Genomic DNA, 15,182 nt, shown 5'->3' on the forward strand with positions numbered 1-15,182 from the left:
TCCCAAACTATTAAACTATAAGCAATTTGAATAGTGTCACCTGCTCCTCCTTTATAAAATTGACATCTTTCATGGTAGACAGATCATACGCCATTACAAAATTGACATCTGTACAGAGCGAAGTGCAAAACAGAAAAAGAAAAAGAAAAAGAAAAAGTTGATGGGCTGACTGAATATGCGTGGGTAATATGATTGATTGAATGGTAATTGTTTAATTCGGATTTAACAATTAAAAAAAATTTGGCCTTAATTTTAAGTGAAAGTCAAATAACTTTATTTAATAATAAATGTAGAGGGAAGACGTTAAAATTGGAATGAAATTTTGCTTTTAGAAATAAATTATATAAATTATTGGAAAGGACATAGATGAAATATTATTTCAGTACATGTCCTTTAAGCATTTAGTACAGGTGTCTAATTATCATCACGGAAAATTAATGCCTTTCTAGTGGATGTTCATTATATATAAATACCAAAAGAACCGAATTAATGCTTCTATATAGTACTTCAAATTCCGAATTTTTTAATGATTGAACACCTGAATGCTTAAAAGGAATCGAAACAATATTTCAATTCCTTAAAAAAATGGATATCGTTTTTCTTTCTGACAAAATATTTTATATATATATCTAAAAAACGAAATTACAAATTATGCATGTGCAACTCAAAGACGAATTTTATTTTGCTGTTTTTTCCTACTTATTTTAACAAAAGCATCCTCGAGGTGTAATATAATATTTTCATCAATAATTTGTTTTCATCAAGGATTAGATGGGATGCCTTTCTCAAATCGAGCAGTACGTGCTTTTAGAAATCTAGCCATGTAAAAATATTTCATTTACATAATCGATTTTGATTTCATTTCTTGATATTTTATTATAAGGTTCTCTGTGCTCGTTACAGTGATGAGGAGTATTTTCAAATAAGATGCCAAGGTAACAAAGCTCAGGTTTTCAAATTTTTTTTTTTTTTTTATTTACTGTCAAAATGGTACTAATTGATGATTCAAATAATTACATCAACAGGCAGTAAAGAAATTTATCATGAGAGATATGGCCGATACAATATCCATAAGATATGGAGAGACGACATTTTACCTTGCCGTATCTATTTAAAACACTGGTACAATTCTCCATTCAGAGAACTCTTCTTACCATTACAATTCAATGTATATCCCTCAATATTATTAAATTTATATCTAAGTTTTGCTACTATATTGTCTTTTAAAATGTTAGCAACATTAAACAAGTAGTCAGTCCAGAAAAATGACAAACAACTTGAATTGAAATATTTGCTATCAGTTAGTAAATGGATGTATGAAGTTGACAAGACTATTGTGTTAAAGACTTAAAGCAGTATTCCTTTGCAAAAATAATAAAAAGTAGGGTCTTTTCTGATATTTTATCCTCTTTGCTGGTAAAAGACTTCTGAAATTGGTTACAGTGTTTTAGCAGCCAAAAATTTGGGTGAGGAAGCATATAGTAATTTCTTGGACCATACCTATATAAGTGATCGCAAAACAACGATCCGGCAATACTTGGCGACTACTGGAGCCAGTATTATGGAAGAAGAGCCACCCGAATCGCTCAAGACCCGTTATGGAGGCTAATTCTTGGTAACTTGTTAGATTGAATAAAATTTGCATATATCGGACATATGATTTTTCAATAGATGGATGTGAGGAAGTGATGCATGGATGGTGCATTTTTTTTTTTGTAATGTGTTAATGACTTGAGCTTGTTAGAAGAATAAAATTGTTTTCTATTTGCTTAAAACCCTTGAGATTTTCATGGCAATTCGAGAAAATAAATCACGCTGTGAATCAAATTCTAAAAATATGCTAATCCAAAAAGCAAAATCACCTTTTGTTCAACATATACATGTAAAATGTACTTAATAATAGTACTGAAATTAGCAATGATAAAGCAGGCACCACCAGTGCCAAAAAAATTAATACAGTCAAGTTAATACTTATTCACAAGCAAATTACACTCATGGAAATAAGCCCACCAAATGACAGAATTTTGTCATCATGAAACAGATCCAACAGAACAAAGTAATTACGGATTAACCCTTATACCCACATGTCCTCAGATTTGGATCCAAGCTAGGTTGTTACCACAGGAAGAGAATCACAAGTCCATAAAAAATAATTGTAAATAAAATTGAGGATAGTTTTGTTGGAACTGTCATGGTCTTTTTGTTTATGAAATGTTACCACAGGAAGAGAATCACAGGCATTGTTTGTGCAAGTATTACTCTTTAGAACAAAATTACAAATATACTGGTACTGTTGATACTATCCATCTACCATGTCATCAAGAACTTGTGAATCCAAATTTCTCTATGTTAATATGGCATTGAAGACCATACAAGTAAGCCATAAATTTACATTTAATACTCTTCAAGGTGATTTGTTATTCAGCAAAACCTGGTATTATTATAACTTTGCCTTTAACAAAAATTTGAATTGCTTTGGCTTAATTTGCAACCAACGTTAAAACCTAAATCCAACAAGATAAACAAGCAAGATGCACAAACAAATTCAAAAACAAGTACAAGTTGAATTCTGTAATAGGCATTCTTGGATAGGCAAAAGCCCACATACATATGAATTTAGGCTTAATTTTCAATACCAGAAACTTGATTGTCAAATCCAGGAGTACACAACAATGTGGCTCCACCCCTGAACAATATTTAAAATATAACAATAATTGAAAGAGTATTTTCAAATTGAAGGGGCTGATCTTTTAAAACAAGAAGCAAAAACATTATGTTCTAATAATATGCACGCAAATCATCAATTTGTCTAGAAAGAGCTTATACACCTTTAGATCCGAGACAATTCTAATGATTCCGGTACCCAATATCTATTGGAGACGGTTACGGAAGAATTCAAAGAGTAATTTCGTCGAACACCGAAAAAATAGAGAAATATGAAAGATACACAAGAAGGCAATACAGCAAGCAAAATAAAATAAAAGAGAGATACAATATTTTACGTGGAAACCCTTACGGGAGAAAACCACGGGAACACGACGCAAAATCACTATATCAAAGAGTCTTACAATACAAGATGATAATCAAGCCAATAACACTTTCTTACACTCTTTTACAATTACATAAGCTAATTCACGATATTATCAGTGTATTCGGTAGATTGGTACAAGAGATCAGAAAATCTTACAAACAAACTTGGAAAAGAGGTTTAGTTCTAAGAGAGAAGAGAGCAGCTCACCACCAAATGAATCATTTTGTCTTCACATTATAACAATAGCACGCCAGACCCAATAACAGCAGTTATTATGGGTGCATTTGAGGTCGAAAAACAAAAAAAATACATTACAACTCAGCCGTTACAGGATAACAAAAGTCCATTATAAGTTCAAAAAACAAATGATCAAACCTGTTCTTATCAGCCATTGCCAGCAATCAATCATTGGTACTGTACATATCAGTTTGAAAACATAACAGCCATTGCAAGGTTAATCTCTGGTAAATAAAAAGAACATACATTATTAACAAGGTTGAACTACAGCAAATAAACTCTGGTAAATAACAGTCCTGTAATGAGAAACCAGCCATTGCAAGGGTAACCACTAACCAACCGCACCACAATTTACTCAAACTAAGAAAAAGAAAAATCAGAATCAATTCCAAGTCTTCAAATGAAGTTAAGCAACCTAGTTGGAAGCTGACAACTCATAATTAATCAAGTTTTATATAATGTGGTATATTACCAGTATCTATTGTTTGCATTCTCCAAAAGATATGTTAACGCATCCACCTCATCACCCAGCAAATCAACCTAACAAATACAGACAGAAAAACAAATAAAAATTTGTGCCTTTAATGGAATGGAAAATTTTACCCTCCAAATTTCCTGGAATGCAACTTGTTCTTTTTCACATTCTCACTCAAGAGTTAGGAAATAATTAATTTACATTCTGAATTTGGCAAGAATGGTACCTCTTTCTTAGCCAGGCAAAGATTATCACTTCACATGAAAAGAAACAACAGTGTAAAAGATGACCTACCTGAAGACAAAAGAAAAAAGAACTAATAAACATAGCATAGAAAATATTACAAATGACCAAAACACCCAGAAGGGAGGGTGAATGGTTGCCTTAACAAAAATTCAACTGTTTTGCTTAATTTGCAGCAGATGGTAAAATCAAAATCCAACAAGATAAAACAAGCAAGATGCACAAACAAATTCAAAAACAATAAAGTAAAGTTAAGAGTAAGAGTAAGAAACGCACAAACTTGTTAATGGAGTTCTGTTAGCGAGCTAGACGTACTCCTACTTCTCCGGAGATCACAACCGCTAACAGTGTTGTTTTGTATTGTCTAAAAACAAAAGGATTACAATCTAAGTTGATTCAGCACTTTCCTGTTCAGCTTCTCTATCATCTTGGGGGTTGCCAATAGGAGGATATAACTGCTAATGAAAATTAGACATGATATCCATGTAAGCTATTGTTCTAAAGGATTTGATTCTGGGCATCATTATAATTGTTGTTTGGTCATGTAACGACCAAATATATTCTAGCACTGGAAATCACCTCTTTTTACTATTCTTTATTTCATTTTTTTGTCTAATTCTGCAACTTGGGTATATTTTTAATGCTTTATTAATTGATCAAGGCTTAAGCATGGAATTCCAGAAAATTTACCCAAGATGTTGGTATGGTTGGGTCTGCTATTAAAATTTATAGTCTAGGTTCTCTAGCTTCTAACTAATATAATATAATTTATTTTTAATGTTGTATCCATACCTCATCGTAAGTGATGTTGTTTCTTTGGCACCAATCTCTCATCAGAGGACAATCACCAATGTTAATACGAGGTCTGGGGAGGCTTTCAGTAGCAAGAGAAATGCTTATGTTCCTACAGTGTCTTATGTCCAGTGTTTTCAGTTTCATCAGGCCCTGAAAATCTACCAACTCATCCAGCCTTGGGCACTTCGTTATGACAGGAACCTCGAGAGTGCTCAAATGGTTTTGAGCCGAAAGCAACGGCAAGGTGCTCAGCTTGTCACAATAATTAAGTTCCAGGAACTTGAGTGATAGTGGCAGTGTTTTATCATTCCAATTGCATAATTGTGGACAGAATGATATGCTCAAGCACTTGAGGTTGCTGAGGTTATCCAGCCCTTCCACTGATATGACCTTTGTGCATCTCATAATCTCCAGTATCACCAATGAAGCCAGATTTAGAATTACATGTTGACAGTTCACTCCAACTGATGGTGCACATGTTAATGTTTCCACTTCTCGAAAATCTTCTTTTGTAAAAAATAGTTTAAACTGATTTTCTAGTAGTGGAATCGTGGAATCTGACAGATTGATCACATTATTCCGAAATAAATTCAACCTTTTAATCGTTGTGTCTCTCTGTTGCATAAGTAAAATTAATTAGTCTAAAGAAGGTAGAGTAATGAGTAAAACATAGTGTTTAAAAATTGTAGAGTAATGAAAAAATTATAAAATGCTCATCCCATGGTGATCATGTACCTGGTAGACATATCTTTCTCCCAACTCATCCAGCCTTGGGCACTTCTTTATCACAAAAACCTCGAGAGTGCTTGAATGGTTTTGAACCAATAGCAATGGCAAGGAGCTCAGCTTGTCACAAGAAACCAGTTTCAGGAACTCGAGTGATTGTGGCAATGTTTTATCATTCCAATTGCATAATTCTGGACAGTATGATATGCTCAAGCACTTGAGGTTGCTGAGGTTATCCAGCCCTGTCACTGATATGACCTTTGTGCACCACATAATGTCCAGTATCACCAACAAAGCCAGATTTAGAATTACATGTTGACAGCTCACTCCAACTGATGGTGCACATGTTAATGATTCCACTTCTCGAAAATCTTCTTTTGTAAAAAATAGTTTAAACTGATTTTCTAGTAGTGGAATCGTGGAATCTGACAGATTCATCTCATTATTCCGAAATAAATTCAACCTTTTAATCGCTGTGTCTCTCTGTTGCATAAGTAAAATTAATTAGTGTAAAGAAGGTAGAGTAATGAGTAAAACATAGTGTTTAAAAATTGTAGAGTAGTGAAAAAATTATAAAATGCTCATCTACCTTGTAGACATATCTTTCTCCCAAATATAATCTGGGACAGTCATAAATTTCAGCACTATAGGTCAAGTGTAACACATCCTTCACAGGAACATGTTCCAATTTTGGGCAGCATTCAAAACTAACATTTCGAATGGAATTTAAGCCTCTGTCCATCCAATTTATCGAGATTAGCTCTACACAGTTTGAGATTGTTAAGCTCTCAGGTATTGACCCAATCTTGATTTCACGAAAGCCACACTCATGTATCTTCAGTTTTAAGATTCCAACTGGAATAGTTACGAGTTCCAAATTTGGACAGCACTGAAAACTAACTTCTCTAATAGAATTTAAGCTCTCATCCCTCCATTTGATCAAGTTTAGCTCTAGGCAGTTTGAGATGGATATGCTCTCATATATTGAACATAACATAATTTCACGAAAGTCACACTCATGTATCATCAGTTTTAAAGCTCGAACTGGAATAGTTATGTGTTCCAACTTTGGGCAGTTCTCAAAACTAACTTGTCTAATAGAGTTTAAGCCCCTGTAGCTCCAATTAATCGATTTTAGCTCTAAACAGTTGGAGATTGTTAGGTTCTCAGATACTGAATGAAACATAATTTCACGAATGCCACACCTCGTGATCTCCAAGTTGCTTATTACTGATGGACATGTTAGGAATTTCAATTTTGGGCAGTCTTTGATAGTAATATCCCTGACGTTCTGTGGAATTGTTGGGATTTTCCATAATTCTAGGCAATTTTCTAAAACGAGCATCTCTAGACATGGAAAGTCGCCATCATTTGCTTGCCACTCCACCAAATTGAGCATGTTCCTCAATATGAGCTGTTCAAGTGATGGGTAACTAGGTTTCTTGGGCTGCTCGGAAGAATCATATTCGACCCACAATGAATATGTTCTAGGCTCATCTCCCAGATTTCCACCTAATATCTCCAGAAATCTAAGATGTGGCAGTTGACCAAATGGTGGTAAGTAGTTAAGCTCAGTACAGAAGTGAAGAGTGAGAGTTGTCAGTTTGGGAAGTAATGGATTAAGCAACCAAGAAGGAAAATTTCGCCCTCCATAATTTAATATTCTAAGCTCTGTGAGGTTACCATGAGGTTGGAGGCTCTCAAGTACAACATTATGTATCTTTTCATCATTCTCACTCTTTGCATTGTTACTTGAATGGCAAGTTAAATGGAGATGGAGTGCTTCATATACTTCTTCTTGATCATCTCTGAAATACTCCATAACACAATCTTCCTGAAAGTTTAAAATTAACTCGTGTAAATTTGGCTTTGATGCAAGATTGGCATTCCTGCAGAGTTCCACATCAACAATGTTTTTGAGCCCTGATATGCACAATGGTCCCCTAAGCTTATTCATATCCTCAAGCTCTCTCAGACACCCATTTATTTCATGATCCATGACTTTAAAATGCCCCCATAACTGTTGGAGAGTTGGTAATTTTCCAATCCCTGATGGCACGTTGGTAAGAAACTCAGGTAAACCCAGATTGTGTAGCCTAGTTGACTGCTCTATGCCCCTTGGTAATTCTTTGATTTTGTCACAGCAACTTAACGATAATGTTTGCAGGTTAGGAAGTGGGAAGAAAGATTCAGGTAAATGCTGGATTGCACAACTGAATAGCTTAAAGCACCGAAGGTTAATAAGGTTTTTCATGTTTTCGGGTAACTCCTCAAGACAAAAAGTGTCTAGAACCAAAGTTTGGAGGTTGTATAGAAGACATAAAGTTTCAGGAAGCACTTGTATATTATCTAAAACAAAAAGGTAGCGCAAGTGCTTGAACATGCCGAATGTATTTGGCAATGAGGAATACTCCAAATGAAGAGCTCTCGCACAAGCAATCTCAGAGAAGATTGAAAAGTCAAACTCCCTTGCCATGTGGCATTTTCCTAAAGTTCTAATAGACTTGTAGGTGCTGGGCACTAAACCCAATAATTCATCTTTCTTGGTGAAGTACAGATGGCATACTTTGCATACACCATTGTATCCATGGTCATTTTCTACAACTGGCCAATATGCCTCTTGAGAAACGGATCTTGCTAAATCATGTATTAAATCATGCAAGATGTAGGAAGAAGGCCCACCATCAACAAGTGATCTGCCTTGCAATTCATCAAAATACTCGCTTCCAATCTCTTCCAATGTTTTCAAATTTCTTGTATTGCCATTAATATAGCCTTGCGCCATCCAGAGCCTAATCACCATGTCTTTTTCAAAATCATAATCTTTCGGAAACATGGATAAATAAAGAAAACATGGTTTTAGATGTTGCGGCAATTTCTGGTAACTTAACCTTAATGCTGGCATAACCTCTCCCATCTCATCTATTTCTGATATATCACTCTCCAAAATTTCCCTCCATTTCTCTTCATCCATTTCATAACGGAGAATGCCTCCAAGTGCCTTTATTGCCAAAGGTGAGCCTTTGCACTTTTTGACAATACCACAACCAATCTCATGCAAATTTGCATTTTCACTTTTCTCCCTACTATCAAAAGCAAAATGCTTAAAAAGTGACCAACAATTTTCCTCGGGTAAGGAACTCAATTGAAAATGTGATGTTGTCTGCATGATCTTAGCAACTGAGGTATTGCGAGTTGTCGTCAGAATTCTTACAAATTTAGCACCAAGAAAACCAACTCGAAAGCGCTCCCACAAATTTCTTTGTTCATTCCACACATCATCTAGCACGAGAAACAAGCCATGACCACTTATTTTTTCCTTGAGAATATCTTGGAGTATGTTCAGCTCAGAAAACTCACAAGGTTTTTCCCCTTTTTCATGCAGCGAGTTGACGAGAGCTTTGGTTAGCTGCACTAGATCAAAATTGTCAGATACAGATACCCAACATCTCTTATTAAACAACCCATGAATCCTGGAGTCATTGAAAACAAGTTGGGCAAGTGTGGTCTTGCCGAACCCGCCCATTCCTACAATGGGAAGAACCACAAAATCAGGACCGGTTGAAGGATTCATGAGGCTAATGATCTCCTCCTTCTCGTCCTCCCTACCAAAAGTAGCTCTCTCATCCATATGGGAGCTGGTTGGTGGTCGGATTTGTGGACTGCTAACCAGTCGGGTCCCATCCTCCTCCCTCAAATGAAGATTCTCACGAGCATTTGAAATCTCTTCAAACCTCTCTTTTATATCCTTGATCTTCTTAGCCATGAAATCTGGAATGGAGGCCTTGGTATTAGTAACTAAATAAGAAGCAAGGGAGGATGATGCGTACATCTCAGCAATTTTTCTCTTAGTCCCTATAAAAATGCATATCAAAATTTCTCTTAGTTATCCCCATTTTTATTTCGCAAAAATAAAAAAAAGTTGTCTTAGTCTCCTAAACTATCCTTGTGCAGTGAAGAAAAATTACCCCATGAATTTTTTACGTTATATATATATATATATATATGAGGAGGGTTCAAATGCACCCAAATTTTGTGCACCCAAATGCACCCTATCTTTCAAATCATTTTTCTCCGTTTTCAAAGTCCGAATAGTCAATCCGAACCGTTAGATACGATCTATATATTAAGATGTGCTTGGAGACCAAATTTTATATTTTTTGGAATTTTTTTACTATTTATTAAGCCACTTTGAAAATCGCTGATTTTACATTTTCTGGACCATTGGATCAGCGATTTTTCAAAGTGGCTTAATAAATAGTAAAAAAATTCCAAAAAATATAAAATTTGGTCTCCAAGCACATCTTAATATATAGATCGCATCTAACGGTTCGGATTGACTATTCGGACTTTAAAAACGGAGAAAAAGGATAGGGTGCATTTGGGTGCACAAAAATTTGGGTGCATTTGAACCCTCCTCTATATATATATATATATATATATATATATATATGAGTTAGGCTGGGGTGCTATGGATAGCATAGTGGCCTCTCGTGCTATGGCTCAATATTCAAGTTTTCAAAATCCAAACGGTCGATCCGAACCGTTCATTGTTTAATCCATATTGAAATGTGGTTGGAGACCAAATTTTACATTTTTTGGAATTTTTTTGCTATTTATTAAGATGGTTTCAAAATCGCTGTTTTTATTAAAATTCTGCACCACTGGAAAACAGCGGTTTCAAGAATGCTTAATAAATAGTAAAACAATTCCAAAAAATGTAAAATTTGGTCTCCAAGCACATTTCGATATGGATTAAACAATGAACGGTTCGGATCGACCGTTTGGATTTTGAAAACTTGAATATTGAGCCGTAGCACGGGAGGCCACTATGCTATCCATAGCACCCCAGCCTAACTCTATATATATATATAGATGGGCTACGGTGAGTTGCGAAGTAAAGCGACTATTTTACTTCCCGCTCATATTTTGCGATTTTTAAGTTCAAAACGTCGATCCGAACCGTTAATCTTGTTCTCCATATTGAAATGTGCTTGGAGACCAAATTTTACATTTTTTGGAATTTTTTTACTATTTATTAAGCAATTTTGAAAGTCGCTGATCTGATGGTCCAGAAAATTGTACTGTTCACAGCAAAATAGCAATTTTCAAAAATGCTTAATAAATAGTAAAAAAATTCCAAAAAATGTAAAATTTGGTCTCCAAGCACATTTCAATATGGATTAAACATCTAACGGTTCGGATCGGTCATTTGGACTTTCAAAATAAAAATACGGCGTGAAGTAGAAACGCGTTTTACTTCGCAACTCACCGTAGCTCACCTCTATATATATATATATATATATAGAGTAAGGCTGGGGTACTATGGATAGCATAGAGGCCTCTATGCTACGGCTCAATATTCAAGTTTTCAAAATCCAAACGGTCGATCCGAACATCTTATTCTCCATATTAATATCTGCTTGGAGACTAAATTTTATATTTTTCTGAATTTTTTTACTATTTATCAAGCTTCTAAATAGCTAGCTATAGCGAAGCTATAGCGCCGCTATAGCGGTTTTGGACCCAGAAAGCTAAGCTACGGGCTAAAACTGCGCTAATCAAGCTACGACCGCTATAGCGGTAATAGCGGTCCGCTATAGCGCGTAGCGCGTAGCGGAAATAGCGGCAATAGCGGTCCGTTATGCTACATGAGTTATGATTTTTCAATTTTTTTTTTCTGAAAACATGATTTTACAATTTTAATGGGCTTTAATGTCTAGATTGGTTTTTTTTTTTTTTTACTTTATTAAGCTATATCAATACAATGGAACATGTGCGGGCTATACCGCTATATCAATTAAATTTTGTATCATGCATTAATATATGGTAGTGGTATATTTTGAATATAAAATATATCGATAGTTTTTGAATTAGGGATATTTTGAATGACAATTTGAACTTTGTATTGGTTTAATATGAATATTAGAATTTCTTAATTAATTTGATTTTTTTTTTCTTGATGAGACATTTTTACTAGAGTAGGGTTAAAATGCACCATTGTTTTTTGCCCCAACCATGCCCCATCTCTATATCTCCGTTTACAAAGTTCAAATAGTCGATCCAAACTGTTCATCTTGTTCTACATATTAAAATGTGCTTAGAGACCAAATTTTATATTTTTTGGAATTTTTTTACTATTTTTTTAGATAGGTACAAAATCACCGTTTTTGGATGGTCCAGATGTAGTGATTTTGTACCTATCTAAAAAAATAGTAAAAAAATTCCAAAAAATATAAAATTTGGTCTCTAAGCACATTTTAATATGTAGAACAAGATGAACGGTTCGGATCGACTATTTGAACTTTGTAAACGGAGATATAGAGATGAGGCATAGTTGGGGCAAAAAACAATGGTGCATTTTAACCCTACTCTTTTTACTATTAGTAGAAATATAAAATATATTTTTTGAAATAAAAAACGCTATTTATAATAGCTTTCGCTATAGCTCCGCTATTCGCTAAAGCTTTTTTTTTTGTCTCCCCGCTATACCGCTATAAACGCTATTTAGAAGCTTGCTATTTATTAAGTATTTTACAAAATTGTTGATCCAACGGTGGCTGCACAAAACAGTAAAACCGTTGGATTAGCGATTTTCAAAGTGGCTTAATAAATAGTAAAAAAATTCAGAAAATTATAAAATTTGGTATCCAAGCAGATATTAATATGGAGAATAAGATGAACGGTTCGGATCGACCGTTTGGATTTTGAAAACTTGAATATTGAGCCGTAGCATAGAGGCCTCTATGCTATCCATAGCACCCTAGCCTTACTCTATATATATATAGAGGTTGGCTAAGATCAAAGTGGTAGTTCCTGAGTTTTGGTGCTACCAATTTGTTTTTAAATTTTTAAAGTTCAAAACGTCGATCCGAACCGTTCAAGTTGTTCTCCATATTAAATTGTGCTTGGAGACCAAATTTTACATTTTTCTCAATTTTTTTACTATTTATTAAGCCACTTTGAAAATTGCTGATTTAACGGTGGCTTCTGATTTTACTGTTTTGTTAAGCCACCGTTGGATCAGCGATTTTCAAAGTGGCTTAATAAATAGTAAAAAAATTCATAAAAATGTAAAATTTGGTCTCCAAGCACAATTTAATATGGAGAACAACTTGAACGGTTCGGATCGACGCTTTGAACTTTGGAAATTGAAAAACGAATTGGTAGCACCATCCGTTAAATTTCCATAAATATAAACTTTTTTAGGCAATGAGGATTAAAAAATGCTACATTTCAGGTAAATGTTATTATCTTACCAATTAGTCACTATGGCAATAAAGATAAATGTAGAGAAGGAAAAATCAGAATCGAAATTGGAATCGGGTGAATCGGTAGGAATTGGCTGAATTGGATTGGAAACTCGGATTATTTTGCGAGAAGGTTTTTTTGTACTAAAAAATAAGAAAAAATGATTTTTTTTTCCAAAAAAACATGTGAAGACAAATGAATATTACTAAAGTTCATTACATTTATAAGTTAGCTACATGATATCCATATTATATTTTTAACTTCAAGTTTAAAATAAATATCTGAATAAATAAAATCATAATTGAAAATAATAATAACAAAGTTCTTCAATATAATTTGTGATTTATATAATTTTTCTAGTAATTTAAAACAAAATTGATGTTAAATACACTCAGAAATGAATTCATAAAATATGATAACTATATGGCCCAAAAATAAAATCGTAAGAATAGTAAGCCTATTTAAATCAAGCTTTCCTGGGCCATGTTATTTTTTGGGCCATGATACATTAAGAAAAGCATACCCCCGTCCCTATGGTAAGCCTCCATGGCAGCATCTCCGCTCTCCACTATGGATCTCTGCACCTCGTAGTAGAACTCATCCAGCACATCCTCTGCTTGATAGGCCACACCTCTCAGCTCCGCCAGCCACAGCCGAACAGAGCAGTCGTGAATCTCCCTCTCTTCAGCATCCTGTTGAACGGCCTGAATCCTCGCAAGCATCCGACTCAGCTTCTCCAAATCCTCTATAACACTTTTCTGTTGGTCGGTAACAGGGCATGGTGGATCCTGCTTCTGGTGCGAAGTGGAAGGGGTGCCACGAATGGCCTTCAGGAGGTTGGTGGAGAGGGATTGGATGGAAGAAAACAGTGCAGACGCCATTGAATCAAATTGAATTGAATTGAAACTCTCTATGTTTTCAGTTTTAGTCTCTACTCTCTACTCTGTGGCTGGTTGCTTGACTAGAAGACCTGTGCAAATTAATTTTCATTTCTTTATTCCCTGGAGTTGCGGATCTGATATGCATGCAACCCGTGGGTTTATTTACTGTGGCACATCATGCTGCAGGTCGGGGACAGCTATTATCATGACTATTATTTTAAGTTCTTTCTTATTACAACACTCTCATTGTTCTTCTTAAGCCACAAAAAATCAAGTCCCTGTCCATATAGCATCACCACATGGCATCTCTAGTCATGTGAACCGTTTGGAGAATTGAACCCAATGAAAATAATAAAAAGGGTTGCATTGGTGGAATCATAGAATACTATACTAGTGCAGGGCAATACGGCATTAAACAATGCTACAAATTGAATCAAATATATCCTTCAACTTCTTCAATTTATCTTTCAAAACTTTTCCAATTTTCTATTTACTCTTTGTTATGTCAAATATATATCTCAACTTTAATATTCTTTCTTAAAAAAAACAAAACTTTGATATTCTTTTTCTATTTAACCATAAAGTTATTTGTACACAAACCTCATCAAAGGGCTAATGCATCCTCTAATTCAAAGAAATATAAAGATGGTACGATATTATTTATTTGAAGCAAATGTTAGAACTTCATTGCACAAATTTTGCAAAACAATCCCAATATGGTTGTGTAAATCAAATTATTTTTGGCACCCGAAGAAGGAATCACCTATTGTGGGGTATATTTGTATTATTGGTAATGCAAATTAATTCAAAACTACCTTAGTTGACAAAATACACCATAAACATATACTTATTCTTTAAAAGGAGACTTTTTTAGTAAAAAGTGGAATAGCGACCAAGAATACAAGAAAACTGCCGAAGAAGGCAGATCACCACAACAACAATCAAAGGGCGGAGTGGAAAATGGAAATCATGGGAGCATGGGAAAAAAGAGAACAATAAACTTACAAAAATAAAAACAGAACAAAATGAAAAAGAGTATTCTTGTCTTTTATTATTTTAATTAGGATTTAGCTATAAGTAACTCCATATATAGTTAGTGTATAATAGATAAAAAAGAAAGAGTTATAAAAATTAACGAATAAATTAGGTAAATTAAAATGTTTAGGGGTAAATAAGAAATTAGAAAAATCTATAAAGGTATACAACAAATTAACTCTTTATGTAGTATTTAGGTTTTGCTATATGCATTTTGTCATCAGCGCCTTAGACGAGGATGCTAGTAGCAAGAGAATTATTCATAGAAAACATTATAAAATAATATTAAAAGAGGGCGAGTACTTTGGATTTTCGTTGTATAAAAAAAGTAGAAAATATTTTGATCCAAAGTTTTTTTTTCCGGTTGCATTCAACTTCCGTAGATTGGAAAAAAAGTATAAAATATTTTTGGATCTTCAAAAATATTACCTTCAAATTTCTTATCTTGTTTGTCACAGGAGTTCCCAGACTGTTTTATTAGAAGAAAGCTTTGGATCGGTAGACATTT

At 34.3% G+C, this 15,182-nt stretch overlaps 1 protein-coding gene and 2 long non-coding RNA genes across 3 annotated transcripts in view; 1 reads left to right on the plus strand and 2 right to left on the minus strand.

Moving 5' to 3' along the window:
- LOC144554219 (putative disease resistance RPP13-like protein 1) overlaps positions 1-15,182 on the minus strand; it is a 59,187-nt gene that overhangs the window by 6,061 nt on the left and 37,944 nt on the right. The gene's annotated exons all lie outside the window — the stretch shown is intronic.
- LOC144554786 (uncharacterized) lies at positions 787-1,693 on the plus strand. The gene is made up of 3 exons (XR_013511748.1): positions 787-935; positions 1,026-1,122; positions 1,444-1,693. It is a non-coding gene; the product is annotated as an uncharacterized LOC144554786 (long non-coding RNA).
- LOC144553929 (uncharacterized) lies at positions 3,033-3,810 on the minus strand. The gene is made up of 2 exons (XR_013511471.1): positions 3,741-3,810; positions 3,033-3,492 (listed from the first exon to the last, which is right to left on the minus strand). It is a non-coding gene; the product is annotated as an uncharacterized LOC144553929 (long non-coding RNA).

This window comes from Carex rostrata, chromosome 5 (genome assembly GCF_964058835.1).
Source record: "Carex rostrata chromosome 5, lpCarRost1.2, whole genome shotgun sequence".
Classification (NCBI taxonomy): Eukaryota; Viridiplantae; Streptophyta; class Magnoliopsida; order Poales; family Cyperaceae; genus Carex; species Carex rostrata.